Here is a 16366-nt window from a genome sequence, read left to right on the forward strand (position 1 = left end):
CCAAAATTCTCTAATACTGCATGCATCTTTAGTGAACGCCCCTGACCTGCCCATGCTGCTCCCATGGCCATGCCCCCCTTTTCAGTTATGAGCTAAAAGATTTGCACGCACAGCCTTATAGAATACACGGAGCAAGATGCACGTGCAAATCCAAATGGTTGCTAATGAATGCCAATATAGGCATATAGTAATGAGCTAATTAGCTCCCAATTATTGGTGCTAATTAGCTCATTGCTCACTTAAACTGCACAGACGATATGGGCATGTGCCCAAATTTGCACATGTAATTTCTAGTGCCATATGTAGAATCTGAGGGTAGATTGCGGTTTAAATGAAATATGCAATATTCCTCTAATTGTATGTAGTGCACCAAAATTTAGGTGTTAATTAGGGGCCTAACTTTAGGTGCTAAATTGACAGGCAACAAAATGGGGCTAGAAGTAGAGCAGGGAAGAGTGGCAAGGAAGGAGATGGAGCTGGTGAGGGGATGAGAGGAAGAGGAAGATAGATAAGGCTGGGTAGGGGATACATGCAATGAATGGAAATGAGAGACATAAAAAACCAGGTGAAAGGCAACATGAATAGGAAGCTGGGGAAGGAATGAGACAGAAGTGGGAATGGGAGGACTATGCAGTTAGTTAGGCATAGGCAGTATTCTGTAACTTGGCACTTAAATGTTCTAGTGTGTAACTGCAAAGGAGGTGGTCACATGAGAGGGGCATGGGCAGGTTTCTGTTTCTGTTTATTGGGAACGTGATATACTGCCTTTCACTACAAATCAAAGTGGTGTATAGTATTAAAGAATAAGGAAAAGAATGCCAATTTCAATAGGACAGAGGCAATAAAGCAGATAAGGCAGAAAGGAAGAAGAAGAGAAAAGACTAAAAACGGGCAGGGGAACAGAGACAATCGACTGCCCACCAATACCTGTCACCCAGAAATGATGCTGCAATTAGGAGTTCAAGGAAACGCCTGGAAAAAGAGATAGGCTTTAAGGAGACAGTGAAAGCGTGGGAGAGAGAATTCAACGTTTAAAGCAGGGGTAAAGAATTCCATAGAAATGGAGCCAAACAAAATATTTAAGCAGGAGCACGTGTAGCACAGTGAGCAGATGGTCCAATGAGACGGGAGTCAAAAGCAGACCAGAGTTCACATGTAGGGCAGTACGGAACAATGAGACTAGCCAAGTGTGGTTGAGAGGTCATGAGCATTCTGACCAGGGCCGCCAAGAGGGGAGGACAGGGGGGGACAAAATTCCCCGGGCCCGGGCCTCCCGGGGGGGGGGGGGGGGGGGCTGGCGCTGCTGTCGCAGTCCGGCCCGCCAGCCCTCCGTTGCTCCCTGGCATTGAATTTAAGCGCCTCACCTTCAAAGGCACAGCAAGCAGCGGCAGACCACTCCTTCTTTCCATGTCCCGCCTTCACCTGATGTAACTTCCGCGAGGCATGGGGGGGGGGGGCAGAACTCAAAATGTGCCCCCAACCATGGGCTCTGGCCCCCTCCCACCGTGAGGTCAGGCACCAAGATGTCACATAATGAGGGCCTATTCTATAACGGCATCTGGGCAACCAGATTCCATAACTCAGTATTGGTATGTCTTCCACGTAGGCACCCACAGTTACACCATCAAATGCAGTAAGGATGTGCCTAACATACTGGTTCAGTAATTGCATGTATAAGTGGCATCTCATTCCATGCCCCTCTCATGCTCCATCCATATGAATGCCCCCTTGCATTTATATGCAATGCTACTTACATGTGCACATACAGAATAGTGCTTAGGTGTTTTGCTGCCACTTACGCACCTTACCTATGAAAGTGCCAGTATTCTGTACACTTACATGCTCAAGCGGTACACAAATATGGGTACCCTGTTATAGAATTGTCCTTATAATTATTCATTCACACTGAACATTCTCTGACCAACCAATTAAACTTCCCAACAATGGGTATGGTGCAGAAGTAGGCCATTTCACTTTGCAACTCAACTAATCTGTTCAAATTCTGGTGTCAGATCAATAACAGTATTGTCAGCTCCCTCTGCTGCCAGACAGTTTGTGAGATGACACAAAACCCTGTTTACTGTAGTGGAAGCTTACCATACCAGCACTAAATCTAAAAACTCAAAACTGTAGCAACTCTACCCATGAAATGTCAGCACTGCAAATATTTTAGAATATCCTGCTGGGAAAAGACAACAAGATGGACTGCTGCAGATTCTTACACAGAACCTATGTTTTAACAGATTCCTTCATCTTTGTTATATGTGGAAAACACAGATCATAAAATAGAAACAGAGCACAAATTAGAAGCAAATATGCACACACAAAAAAAAATGAAAGGGAAAACCTGACAAACCAGACTCTGTGAGCCATGAAACACTGAAGATAGAAAAAACAGAAATGCATTTCTGCCTGTACTGAACAAGAAACAAGACATACACATCTTCAAAGCTGACATATTTCATTATCTAAAAACTGAAAATAAATTTTTTGTACCTTTGTTGTCTGATCATGTTATTTTTTCCAATTAAGTTGTGCCTGGTCTCTTTCTAGTACTACCTCCTCTGATTAGTTTTCTTCTTCTTCTTTTTTTTTCTTTCAGGATGCTATTTCTATTTTCTCTTTCTTCACTATTTCATCTGTCTCTGATGTTGATCCTTCTGTTTTACCTTTTTTCTCCATTTCTCTCATCTGCCTCATAGCTAGATTTAATTCCTTCTCCCTTTTCTAGTTTTCAGTCCCTATCGTTTTACCTTTCACCTACTTACCACCTTTCCATTTCCTATTCTTATTCCCCTAGTCCTCCCATTTCCACCTGTCTCATTCTTTCCCCAGGTTCCTGTTGTCTTTCATCTGGTTTTTAGTCCCCCATTTTCACTCATTGCACTTATCCCCTCCCCAGCTTCATCTAGCTTCCTATTCCTCTCATCCCCTCAACAGCTCCATCTCTATCCTTGCCACTCATCCCCTCTCTTCATCCAGCCCCTTTCTTATGTATTATCCCCATCCATGCTTCCATTTCTCTTTTTACCTCAGCAGTTCCAGTTTTCCACCCTCTCTCACCTCTCAAAGACCCGTCCCTCTCTTTTGTCTTGCAGTTCCTTTCAACTGCCTCCTAACCCACCCCCTCCCCAGGTCCATCAAGTTGTCTCTCTTCCCCACCTTTCTGAACAGACTCTCAAAGCCTTCTTCTATACCCAGCATCTGCACACTTCTCCCAGCACCAGCGCCAGCCACCTTCTCCCAGTCCCATAGTTGGCCCTCTTCTCCCAGCCCTTTCCTCAGTCCCAGCACCAGTCCCATTTTCTTAGTCCCAGCATCATCCCCCTTTTCTCAGCCCCAGCATCAGCCCCCTTCTCCAACCCCCAGCATAAGCCTCCTTCTCCCAGCCCCAGCAACAGCCTCATCAGTTCCCAGTTCCAGTCTCAACCCCAGCTACTCCCCTGGGTCTATTTAATCCAGGACAATGTGGCAAAAACTTGTTCCTTGGCTCTCAGCATTCTGCATTATCTGCAATAGAATTAAGGTGTGGTAGGGACATTTTCTGTACATTAACTGAATGGGAAACTGCTGGAAAATCCCAAAACAGTGAGCATAGAGGATCTACAGTTATTATGCATTAATACAATCAACATATGGTAATTGTAAAATATTACCACTTTTTGGGGCCTATTTACTAAACAGCATTAGCTGTTAATGTGGTACCTAACACGTGCTAACATTTAACATGGATGCCAGGCTAACAGTTCATATGGGGACCTTTTATTAAAGGGTTGCTGCGCGGCAACCCAGAACTACTGCTGGCCCAATGCGGCCTCTGGCAGTAGTTCCACCTCGAGCGCATGACATTTCCAGCATAATGAATAATTTTTACCATGGTGCGAACCCGGTGGTAATCGGGCAGTGCCGCACGTTGCCTGGTTACCACCAGGTTACCATGGGAGCCCTTACCACCACCTAAATGGATGGTGGTAAGTGCTCCCCGCCACATGGCCACTTTTTAGGGGCCTTTTACCCGCTGTGGATAAAAGGGCCCTAGTGTGTGGGAAAAACAGCCCCTGCCACTACCGCAGGGCCCTTTTTCCCACAGCTTGGTAAAAGGACCCCATGTTGCCTTAGCAGTTGATGCGCATTATCTGCCTCATTAAGAGCTAACGTGAAACAGGGTGGAGAGAAGGCAGAGAATGAGCAGGAACTGCCTTTACAGTTAACACAAAATTATATAGCTTATGTTAACTGTTAATGTGGCAGATAACGTGGCACAGTTGACACCACTGAATAGGTGTAACTAAGAGGATCACGTTATCTGCAATACAGTTAATGTGCATTAAAACATCTTTCTTTGTATTACTTGAATGGGAATTGATACACTCAAGCTTGACAATAATTAATTTGAAACTCCAAAACCACAGCTTCACGCTCACTGTGTATAACAATGGATATAGGAACCAGTATCGCTCCGAATTGAGTAAGAAACAATCAACAACTAAAGTGGAGAAAAAAGTGAATTCAGTAACGCCACCCAGCCAGCCCAAGATCATCGGACTATGAGGCATGGGACCGACGCAGCATCATATGGCCCCAAAAAACTCCACACTTAGTTGAATGAAAAAAATCAAAGATAGACCAATGCCTATATCCAAAGTAATGAGATCACAGAATCAATCGATCTCTCAAAATATGTCTCTATTGTGTGCTTTACAATTCACAAGTTGCCAGTTAGTGCTCTAATGAAGCTACAAATCACTTATCTTAATCCCACCACACTGGTGTTGCACTCTCGGTCTGTAGCTTCAGTCGTAACTTGAATGGGAAGCATCTGGGAATACCCCAACAATTAATGGTTTTTAGCACAAACAGCATGTTCATTTCAGTAATTCACCTGCATTCACTGCAAAGTATTACCACACTTTAATAAATATGGGCCTTTAGTTAAAGCCACCACATCTGACCAACAGTGTTCTGTTGCATTCCAAAATAATGTTTAAAATTTTTAAAACTAGTCAATAAATGTAATGCTTCTTCAAATTTTATTAATGGGTGTTCAAATACAGAGTTTTACATGATTGTTATTGAGCCCGATTATGTGGTCTACCTATTTATCTATCTGCAGAGGGAATATATGATGGAAGAGGATCAGATACAGGGAAATCAATTCACTAAGTCTCCACAGAAGAATTTATTATATTCATCCTAAAGGCATAAGTGCTTCAGACTCTTGTTTAGAAAGTGTCAAGATGGATTTATTTTCTTTTATCTGATCTTTTGCTGTCATATATATTTAAATGCTACAGAAAAACAGTTATAGACATTTTTTGACTTTAATTATTTTAGGGTTGAAATAATAGCTCTGGTTTTGGCAGACCACTTAGGTCTCTAGGCTGCTGGATTTGCATGGAAGGTCAGACAGAATCAAACACATGATTTGAGATTATAGCACCCTGGCTTATCTCTTTTTTAACATTTCCCCGTTTCTATGTGGGACAGTCATACCATTTTGTTTAAAGGATGTAGCAGAAAAAAGCATGATGTGATTTTAGCAAGGCAATTGTTTTTGACAGCGGCATGTATTGATAAGAAGTAAATTAAAAAAAATAGTTCCTTTCACGGATTCAGGATTCAGTTATTTTTGGAGTCATTATAAATGTGGACAAATATAACAGGACATATGGTATGTCTAAGTAACTGTACTACTTGAGACATTGTGTTTTTTTTTTTGTTTTTTTAATCATTAACATTTACTTTTGTGCTATTTGTCTATATTTTTCAGCTTTCTAATTATCAGTGTTTAATCTTTTCAAGTTGATTGAACTCCTTTTCCACAATTTTTTTCTGGTTTCTCTTTTTCTCTTTTACTTCCTTTTTTGTTAAATGTGCTATGGATCTACCTTGTCTCAGAGGATAAAGCTGGGATCTGAGAGGAAATTTATATTTGTTCATCTCATTTTTACAACTTGCAATTCACCAGTAGTACTCTTGTGCAGTTAATAACTACCAATAGGACTAGGGGGCATGCAAATGAAGCTACAAAGTAGTAAATTTAAAACAAATTGGAGAAAATATTTCTTCACTCAACATGTAATTAAACTCTGGAATTCATTGTCAGAGAATGTGGCAAAAGCGGTTAGCTTAGCGGGGTTTAAAAAAGGTTTGGCTATCTTCCTAAAAGAAAAGTCCATAAGCCATTATTAGGATGGACTTGGGAAAATCCACAGCTTATTTCTAGGATAAGCAGTATAAAATGTGTTGTACTGTTTTGGGATCTTGCCAGGTACTTGTAACCTGGATTAGCCACTGTTGGAAACAGAATGCTGGGCTTTATGGGCCTTTGGTCTGTCTCAGTATGGCACCGCTTATAGTCTTATGTTCTTAATAGGAGTTGCTGTTGCTGCTTTGTGTTAGGGGTGGATATCTATTTTTGGATAGGAGTACATGGCAGATCTACAGTATGTGCAGAGACAGCATTTTTACATGTTTTGTATAACTTTCAGTACACTTGTGGGTGATTTGCTCCATGTTACAGAATCTGTCATTTTTCTATGGTTCTGGCTGTCCTTCCCTCACCCCTACCAAACTCCAGTACTGAGGACCATAGCACCCTGTGTAATTCACCTACTGACCCCACACCCTTACCCTGCCTGCATCACTACTACAATGACAGGAGACAGTGAGTTGGGATCAATTTGTTTACCATTTCGTATTTGAGCCCTTTGTAGCCTTACCACTCGCGTAGCTCTTGATATGGTGCTACCCCATATGTTGCTAGGGCAATAAGTAAATGAATTGCAGACTCCAATGAGGGGGTCTTTTACTAAAGGTTAGCTTGAGTTATTTGCAGCAGGTCTCATTTTATTCCAATGGGCCCTGCTGCAGATAACTCAAGCTAATCTCTCTATATAAAACGCACCTCCAACGTTCTGAAGCCTCCACAAGTCCCAGCGTTCTAAATGTATGGTGGTGAAACCCGGAATTCGCCCATGAGTGTTGGCCCTGCCCCCTGCATCAAACATCATGACATTGAGGGCGGACCAATGACACTCAACCAATCGCATCGCGAACCCGTTACTAAGCGACAGAATGTGACATAAGACGCATCGCGAAACAATGAAAACCAGCAGTACACAGTTGTTACGCGACGTCAACAGCAATGCTAAAAGGACCATAGATCTCTGCTCTCCACACAAACAATGGACACGGAGGGCATAGGAGGGAAGGAAAAATACCAGCACATACACACACTCACTCTTAACTGGCTATAATGAGCAACTGACCTGCCACTATTACAGGGACTGCTAGCACCTCTCTCTCTCTCTCTCTCTCTATCTATCTCTCACTCACACACACACACACACACGGAACACAGAGGGGATGGAAGACAAGGAACGAATCGTTGGGTATGGAGGGGGCGGCAGGGGAGATAAGGCAAGAACTGCCTCAAATGTTTGTGCTGTGCTATGTACAATTATAATGCTGTCTCTTCATTTTGACCCTACCCTTTCACACTCTCTTTCACACAGACGCACACACACACACACACTTACACTGTCTCTATCTCACCCACACACGCACCCACACACATATACACACTCTCTCACACAGACACACCAACACGCCTCAAATGGTTCAGCTGTCCTATGTAAAATTTCACTGTTGTCTCTTCATTTTCACCCTACCTGTGCACACTCTCGTTCACACAGAGACACAGACAGACAGACATACACACATACATATCTCACTCTCTCTATAGCCTTGCTAGCGCCCGTTTCATTTGTTTACGAAACGGGCCTTTTTTTTACTAGTCTTTAGTAAAAGACCCCTTGAATGTTTTATTATTATCTAGGGAACATTGGTAAATCAACAGATTTGTTTGTGTAACTTCTATGTTTCTATGATAATTGTTTTTCCAGCTGTAGTGGATAGGCTACTTTTATACTCTAACACACATGACTGGCTATTTTAATATGGTTGTTTAGATGCATCTCCATGTGTTAACAGCGGCATTTGCACATGTAGATTGCATACACATGTAAATGGTGATTTCAAAAAGCTGCATTTTACATGTGGTGATTCACACTGTACAGAGATTTCAAGGGGCTTGGGAGAGACAAAAATCTGCACTTATATTTCCTGTTTTACAAAGGAAATACACGTGTAAAGGAAACATTTTCCCTATCAGATTTTACACCAACTCAACTAGTATTTAAAAAAATTTTTGATTTCAGCAGGACTTTACATAATGGATGAAAGAAGTCATTCTCCTTAATCCTCCATTGTTTAGATCTGCCTCCAAAACGAAGCCCAGTTAAAAAATTGGGGTCTCTTATGGGTGGCACTAATAGGTTTGGGAAATGGGGCAGCTATATATGGAAGTGGCACCACTTAAATGTGGAAGTTGCAAAATTGCCACTTGCACATGGAAGTGCTGACAGTTCCTCATGTAAGCTGCCTCTCTCCTTACATTGAGAAGGTTAATCTTATTGAACTCTTTTGAACACTAGTCGATTGTGAGCTTATCAAACCTCTCAAGGTGTTTTGTTTTATCAAGGAGAAAACCCTCAGAAACCTAATAGATTTAAGAAAATCCTAGGTTTACAATGGCAACAATTGTGTGCCGTTGTTAAGCTTCTATCATTGGGAAAAACTCCTTGTAGTTAGAATAATACTTTTTATTTCTTTTTAATTGTCTTTCAAAAAGTTCCAATACATATTGTATACATATCTCTTAAGTATTGCCTTAGACTCTATGACTTAGACTCTATGCATCAGCGCCAGATAACAACAACAGCACTTAGCTTAAAGTCCGATGGGGCCGTCGTTTCACCTGTGTGGCTTCCTCAGGAACATGTGCTGTTTTGTGTGGCTTGCAGAGGTCTACAAAAAGCTAACATTTTTTAATTACAAAACCTATTGTGGATTAAGCTTTCTCTCTTTAAAGTTGGTGCACTTACTTTCAGTTGTCGTTATACTAACAAAATTGCACCTGCGCGTCAAACGCCACCATTTCACTTTAAATAGGTTACTCTCATCAGCTCTTTATTTATTCCTTTTCTGTTTTTTTTTAAATTCCCAATACCACATTTCAACCCTCTGTACTCAGCCCCATCTCCAGCTCTCATCACAAAACACAGACAGCTCCTTCCCTGTTAGTTATCCTCTCAAGTCATTTCTACTGTTTCTTATCCCCAGCCATATTTCATCCTCCTGTCATTCATCTCCTTGATAACTCCCCTCTCCCTTGGCTCTGGCCATTCCCTCATGGTTCCAACACACCCTACATCTCCCTTTTCTCTCTGTGTCCCCTCTCCTAATCTAGCATCTCCCTATCTCTTCTTCCTTCTCATCCATTCCCATGGTACAGCATCTCCCTGATTTCTCTCTCTTCTTCTTCTGAGTCCTCCTCCCAAATCCAGCACGCCTTCTCCTTGTCCAATATCCTGCCCCCCTTCCCTGCGGGCCCAACATCTCCTGTTTCTCTTCTCCTTCCCTGTGCAGTCCAAAATCTCTCCACCTCTCTCTTCTCTATAAAATAGTCCTTGTCGTCCTACCAGAGTCCAGAATCTTTCCATTTTCATTCCCCAGTCCTCTTGTAACTTGCTTCTGTGTCCTTGCCTGCTGAGACACAAAATTGTGTCAGAGTAAGGACACAGCAAGCATCTAGTTCAGGCACAGAATGAAAGACTCTGTTCTTCCTTTTGTCAAAGCTGCTCCTGCCTTTGTTTAGCTTCAGCTGCCAGGCTAGGCAAGGTAAAAAGGAGGGATGCTGGACCAGGGAATGGAGAACAGGGAGTACCACAGAGCAAGAAAGAATGCTGTTGGCTGCCATAGCCTGAGGTAAACATAGGGAAACTGCAGCACTGTAGGCTGGGAAAGTAGTCTCCCTTATTCTCTTATATAGGGTACCTATGCTGCCCATGAGTATATCAGCCCTATTTTTTTTTTTAGTTACATTTGTACCCTGTGCTTTCCCACTCATGGCAGGCTCAATGCAGCAGGCAATGGAGGATTAGGTGACTTGCCCAGAGTCACAAGGAGCTGCCTGTGCTGGGAATTGAACTCAGTTTCTCAGGACCAAAGTCCACCACCCTAACCACTAGGCCACTCCTCCACTTCCTCATAGTTCTGCATCCTAACAACATGGGTCTGTACTTTTTTGCTTTGGATCTTAACTGTGAAGCACTTTTCTAGACCATTTCTCATTCTGTTTCCTTCCAGAGGGGTGCATAAGTACATAAGTACATAAGTAATGCCACACTGGGAAAAGACCAAAGGTCCATCAAGCCCAGCATCCTGTCCACGAGAACGGCCAATCTAGGTCAAGGGCACCTGGTAAGCTTCCCAAACGTACAAACATTCTATACATGTTATTCCTGGAATTGTGGATTTTTCCCAAGTCCATTTAGTAGTGGTTTATGGACTTGTCCTTTAGGAAACCGTCTAACCCCTTTTTAAACTCTGTTTCTAATTTTAGTCTCATCATCTATAAAGAACCTTTCTCATTAACCCCTTCACAACGTCCCTTGCAAAAATACTGGACAGAATTGGCCCTCAGACTCTCCTCTAATCACCATTTTTTCCCTCAGTGTGAAGTCCATGTATCATTGCTTTCTGTGTCTACCACACTCAAACAGTAGGGGCTCACTTCCGGCCTGCTTGTTTTAGTTATGAATCTCCAATGGAGGTCCTGTAAGTGGCTAAAAATCAGTATATATTACAGAGCTGATCACAGAAAATGTGTGTGGTTATGAAAATATTAACTCTGGTCTGTCTCTTCAGTATCCTATGAAATCATTCATCTCATTCTCACCATAGTCTAATTAAGTGATAAAACAAGGCAGGTTATGAGGTTAGATGTAGTAATCATATATCAACTGTGCATCCACTTTATCTTACAATGACACGTTCTAGTGCAACCTTGTTTAAATATAACGTAATATGTGGAAGAGTGGGAATTGTTCACTTTTTTAGGTTATGTATGAAGATTTATTAAGTATAATCTCACAGTGGAAAACACCGGCTCCTGTAGGACTGAAGTATGAGCTAAGTAAATGACATATTGTCTCTGTTTTCAAAAGGGATAGAAGCTGTCAAGAAAGATATTTTGAAATTGTATTTTGCTAAAAGACAAGCTCCTTTCTGTGGTCAATAAAAATCTGTATTTCCTGATGTGGCCAAACAAATACATTTTCGTAGAAGACAGTTACTGCGGCTGTTTCTAAATGTCGGAGCTACGTTTTCCCTTAGATTTCCAAGTCAATGTTTGATCACGCATAGGAATAACAGATACATTTAGGTGTCCTTTTAATAAGCTGTGGTAAAAGGGGGCCTGTGCTAGCCTCAGCGTGTGTTTGTGATGCATGCTGAAGTCCCCTTTTACCACAGCATGTAAAAGGCTGTCTTTTTTTCTGGAAAAGAAATGGCCATGTGGTAAGTGAACCACTTACTATGTGGTCATTCTTATTGCCACCCACTGAGGTGGCAGTAAGGGCTCCTGCGCTAACCCGGCTGTAACCGAGCAGTGCACAGGCGCTGCCTAATGACTGCCAGGTAAGCACTGGTGCTAGAAAAGTAGAAAATATTTTTGTAGCACTGGAAATTGCGCACGCTCGGGGTGGGAACTACCGCTGGGATCCTACGGTAGCCCGGCAGTAGTTCCAGATTGGCGCGGCATGTCTGTTGCCACATGATAACCCTTTAGTAAAAGGGCCCATTGGAATCTTTTCTTCAGGATAAACCTGGGTTGCAAGGTATAGATCCATGGGTTTATTACTTTTGTTGAATATATTAGAGTTAAATTGTATTAGATTTTAGACCTATCACTCAATGTTTATATTTGCTATTAGTTTCTTGCTATGCAACAGCAATCTCCATATTGAGGATGTAAGATGGATTTTTTTTTTCCATTTCTGGAATGATTTTTTCTTATTTGTTGTTGTATTTCTTTTCTTTTTCTTGTCATATGTATGTACAAATGAAATAAAGTTCTTAATAAAGAAAAAAGACAAAAAGCTTCAAGTAAAGTTAAAAATGTATCTCACCTGTGTGCTATCATCATTTACAGATATGCAGGGCAGTTTTGTAAGAGCTTCAGCAGTTGAAACGTATGAGCGTAATTGCACTATTCACTGTTCTATAAGGTAGCGCATAAGTGCCTTAAGGCTAAATTTTATAAATGGTGTATAAATTTCCACAAGCAAATTTGCAAGCTATCCTGAGATGCGCATACAACTAAATTGGCTGAGCCAATTAGTGCTAATAACTGGGTGCTAACAATCAATTATTAGCGTTTATTGGCAACATTTTTGATTTGCGTTTGCATCTTACTAGGTGCTATTCTGTAAAGATCCATGTAAGAGTAGAGGAAGCAAGAAATGCCACACCTGTGTGTGTGTGTGTGTGGGGGGGGGGGGGGATAGAAAAGGAACCACCACATCACCTGAGGGGAGGGAGGATATAGATACCAAACCTGGAAGGAGGAAGAGGGAAGGAGGGAAGTATAGAGATGCCAGACCATGAAGGGAGAAGGGGGAGGGAAGGGAAGGAAATAGATGCCAGATCATTGGGGGGGGGGGGGGGGAGAAAGTTTAGGAGAGATGAGGAGGGAAGGTGAAGAGAAGGAGATTGATGCCAGACAGTGGGTGGGGAGAAGGGGAAGGGAAAGGGAAAGAGAGAGATGGCAGATCATGATGGAAGGAGAAAGGGAAGGGAAGGAGATAGATTGCAGAATATGAGGGGGAAGGGGAAGAGGAAGGGGAATGGAAGGAGAGAGCTGACAAACCATGAGTTGGGAAGGGGAAGGGAAAGAAAGAGCTTGCAGACCATGATGGAGGGGAAGGGGAAGGGAAGATATAACAGACCATTGGGGGGGGGGGGGGCAACAATGGAAGGGGAAGGGAAGGGAAGGGAAGGAGAGAGCTGATATACCATAGGGGGAGCAAAAGGGAAAGGGGAGAGGACTTGGAGGCAACAGGAGAGGGATGGAGTTGGTGCTGTGGCTGGTGGTGGGATGAGAGGCAGTAGAGAGTAGATGAGTAAAAAAGATGGAAATGGGGGACTGAGGGGAATAGGAAACGGGAAAAAGATAGATGAGGTAATGGGATGGGTAAAGTTGATAGGTAGATGAGAGGTGAAATGGAAACTATAGGGAGAATGAGGGGTAAAAATCAATATAGATGGATATAGAGATGCAGAAGAAAAAAGCGAGAAAAGAAACATAAAAAGGAAAGATCAGTACTAGATATAGAGAAGGGCAAAAGAAGAAATGAAAGACAAACTTGGAAAAGAATTTAGTTGGTCCCAATCTGTTCAATACAAAAAGTTGAACGGATTGGGACCAACCCTATTAGAAAAGTGCCCTGACAACAAAGGTAGAAAAAATATTTTTATTTACTATTAATTATTTCTATAGTGCTACTAGATGTAGGCAGCACTATACATGTTATATTCAAGTACTTTCTCTGTCCCTAGATGGCTCACAATCTAAATTTTTGTACCTGGGGCAATGAAGGGTTAAGTGACTTACCCAAGGTCACAAGGAGCTGCAGTGGGAATTGAAGCCAGGTCACCAGGATCAAAGCCTGCTGTACTAACCATTAGGTTACTCCCCCAGTCTGTTAATTCTTTTTAATGGTTGGAATGTGTCCATTTTGAGAAATGTACATCTTATCAATTTTTATATTTTAGCAGAGTAAGGAGAAAATGCATTTCTGTTTCTTTTACCAGAATTGCATAAAGTCTGGCTTTCTTTGGCAGAGAGGAAGGGGGGGGGGGGGGGTCTCCATTTCAGTTTTTGTCTGCATGTTTTTTGTGGTCCCCTATTTTATATGAGGTGAAGGTCTGGAATACATAGAACTAACCCATCTGAAGACATTACTCTGGAAGGTATGAAACTACTTGCTATCACTGTCATCCATTTTTGTTTCTATACTGGGTCAGACCAATGGTCCTGTTTCCAATAGTGGCCAAACCAGGTCAAAAGTACCTGGCAGAAACCCAAATAGTAGCAAGATTCCATGCTGCCAATCCCAGGGCAAGCAGTGGCTTCCCCATGTCTGTCTCAATAGCTGACTATGGACTTTTCCTCCAGAAACCTTTACAAATCTTTTTTAAACCCACATAGACTAACCGCTTTTACTATAGCCTCGTCAGAGTTCCAGAGCTATACTATTAATTGAGTAAAAAATACTTCCTCCAGTTGTTTTAAAAGTATTTCCATATAACTTCCTTGTGTGTCCCCTAGTCTTTGTACCTTTGGAATGCGTAAAAAATCAATTCACTTCTACTCGTTCTACACCACTCAGGATTTTGTAGACCTCAAACATATCTCTCCTCATCAACCTCTTTAGCCTTTACTCATGCAAGAGGAGTTCCATCCCCTTTATCATTTTGGATGCTCTTCTTTGAACTTTTTCTAATTCCGCTATATGCTTTGTGAGATATGGCGACCAGAGCTGAACAAAATACTCAAGGTAAAACGCCTCCCCAATACTGCATTATTGCATCTAGAGCCTGTGTATTTCTAAGATCCACATTAGGGAAAGGAGAGAAGTGCTGGATAAGGAGAGAGGAAGAAAGAGCTGGGCTTTGGAGAAGGAATCAAAATGAAGGAATAGTTAAGAGATTGTGATCTGCCAATTGCAAAACTCTGCCTGAGCTATATCGGGTCGGATGTTGAGAGAAGAATACAGGGAATCCAGAGGATTGAGTCTGATGTATTAGTACAAGAATCTTGTAGGGCATCCTGCAGGCTATCAGCAGTCAATGTTTATTTATTTATTTATTGCATTTGTATCCCACATTTTCCCACCTCTTTGCAGGCTCAATGTGGCTTACAATTCGTCTTGAATAATGGAAAGATACTAGAAATTAGACATTTAGTGTTACAGAGGGATTTTGGGCAGTATGATAGTGATATGTTCTTTTTGAAGCAAGGGAGTAACATGGTTCCTCTTCCATAATAACCATGACTGCCATTTTTTGTATTAATTGAATTTGTTTCAAGTCTCTCAAATGAAGGATTTGAAAAAGAGAATTACAGTAGCCAAGATGTCATTATAGAATTGGTTGTCACAATTCAGGAAAGGTAAGCCCTTGGACTGCAGCCAGATTAATGCTTCCCGGCCAACCCAAGCAGGCAAGTCACCCGGACTAGGCACAGGACAGATAGAACCAGGCACTAGGCTCTGCAGGAACTGAAGACAAGGCACAGCTGTTACTGAATGCATGAGTGGAGTTGGTGACAAGGCTAGGCAAGCAGGTTGTAGGCAAGGCAGGCAAGGGAGGCTGGAGACAAGGCAGGGCTGGAGTCAAGACAGGCAAGGCAAAGGCAAGCTGGACTGGAGTCAGGCTGAGCAAGCTAGACTGAAGACAGGCAAGACGGGCTGGACTAAAGACAAACAAGAACAAGTGACCCATTGCAAAGGCAAAGGAAGAGTGCCGGTAGCTTCCAGAAATACTCCTCGACCCAGAAATAAGGTGCTTGGGGACTTGCATCTGCCAGAATGCAGGTGTTGATCAGCAGAGGAAGTGATGCAGGCGAGTGGGCCACAGCACGGAGGAGCGCCGCAGAGCTGAGTGTGTGTTGGGCATCGGGGTGGGGGACACGGCAGAAACCGTGACATTGGTGCACAGTACATGGCATTGGCATGCCTACTTAGAAATGTTCTCATAATTTCCTAGCTGTGTGCAGGTATAAAAGGTATGGATACATTTTCCCCTGTGTGTTTCTGTTTTGAAAACTATCCCAGGAAATTTATGTACTTACATGTACATCTGCTCCTTACTACACATTTCCCCACTAATTCTATAAAATGTGCTACAAATTATGTGCACAAATTTGGGTGCATACCCAAACTGAGAGTGCAATTTAATTGAATAATGAACCAATTAGTGCCAATAATTGGCTTTTTAACAAGCAATTATTGGCGATAATTGAAATCAGTTAATATGCATGTGCATAAATGTAGGCATGTGATCCACTCCTAAATTTTATACATGTCCTGGAAAAGGGAACTCATAAATGGGAGGGTCATGCGCGGTGCATGGGTGTGGATTCCAGTTATGTATGCAATTATAGAAAAAGGGGCTTTCTGCATGTAAATTTAGGCACAGGCATTTGCACCATGTTTTCATTGGTGCAAATGAACGCGCCTAAATTTATGCGCAACCGCTGTGCTTATGCTCTATTCTATAAACAGGCGTGGTTTACAGAATAGCACTTAAAACGTTTTTTTTTTTCCAGTGCCAATTTTTTAGGTGCCATTTATAGAACTCACCCCTTTCTGTGCTAATTTCAGCACATAGTACCTATCTTCAAAACTATGCATGCAAATACAAACTTCTCTCTAAACCTACTCCAGGAACATCTCAT

This window comes from Microcaecilia unicolor, chromosome 2 (assembly GCF_901765095.1).
Source record: "Microcaecilia unicolor chromosome 2, aMicUni1.1, whole genome shotgun sequence".
In the NCBI taxonomy this organism is placed as follows: domain Eukaryota; kingdom Metazoa; phylum Chordata; class Amphibia; order Gymnophiona; family Siphonopidae; genus Microcaecilia; species Microcaecilia unicolor.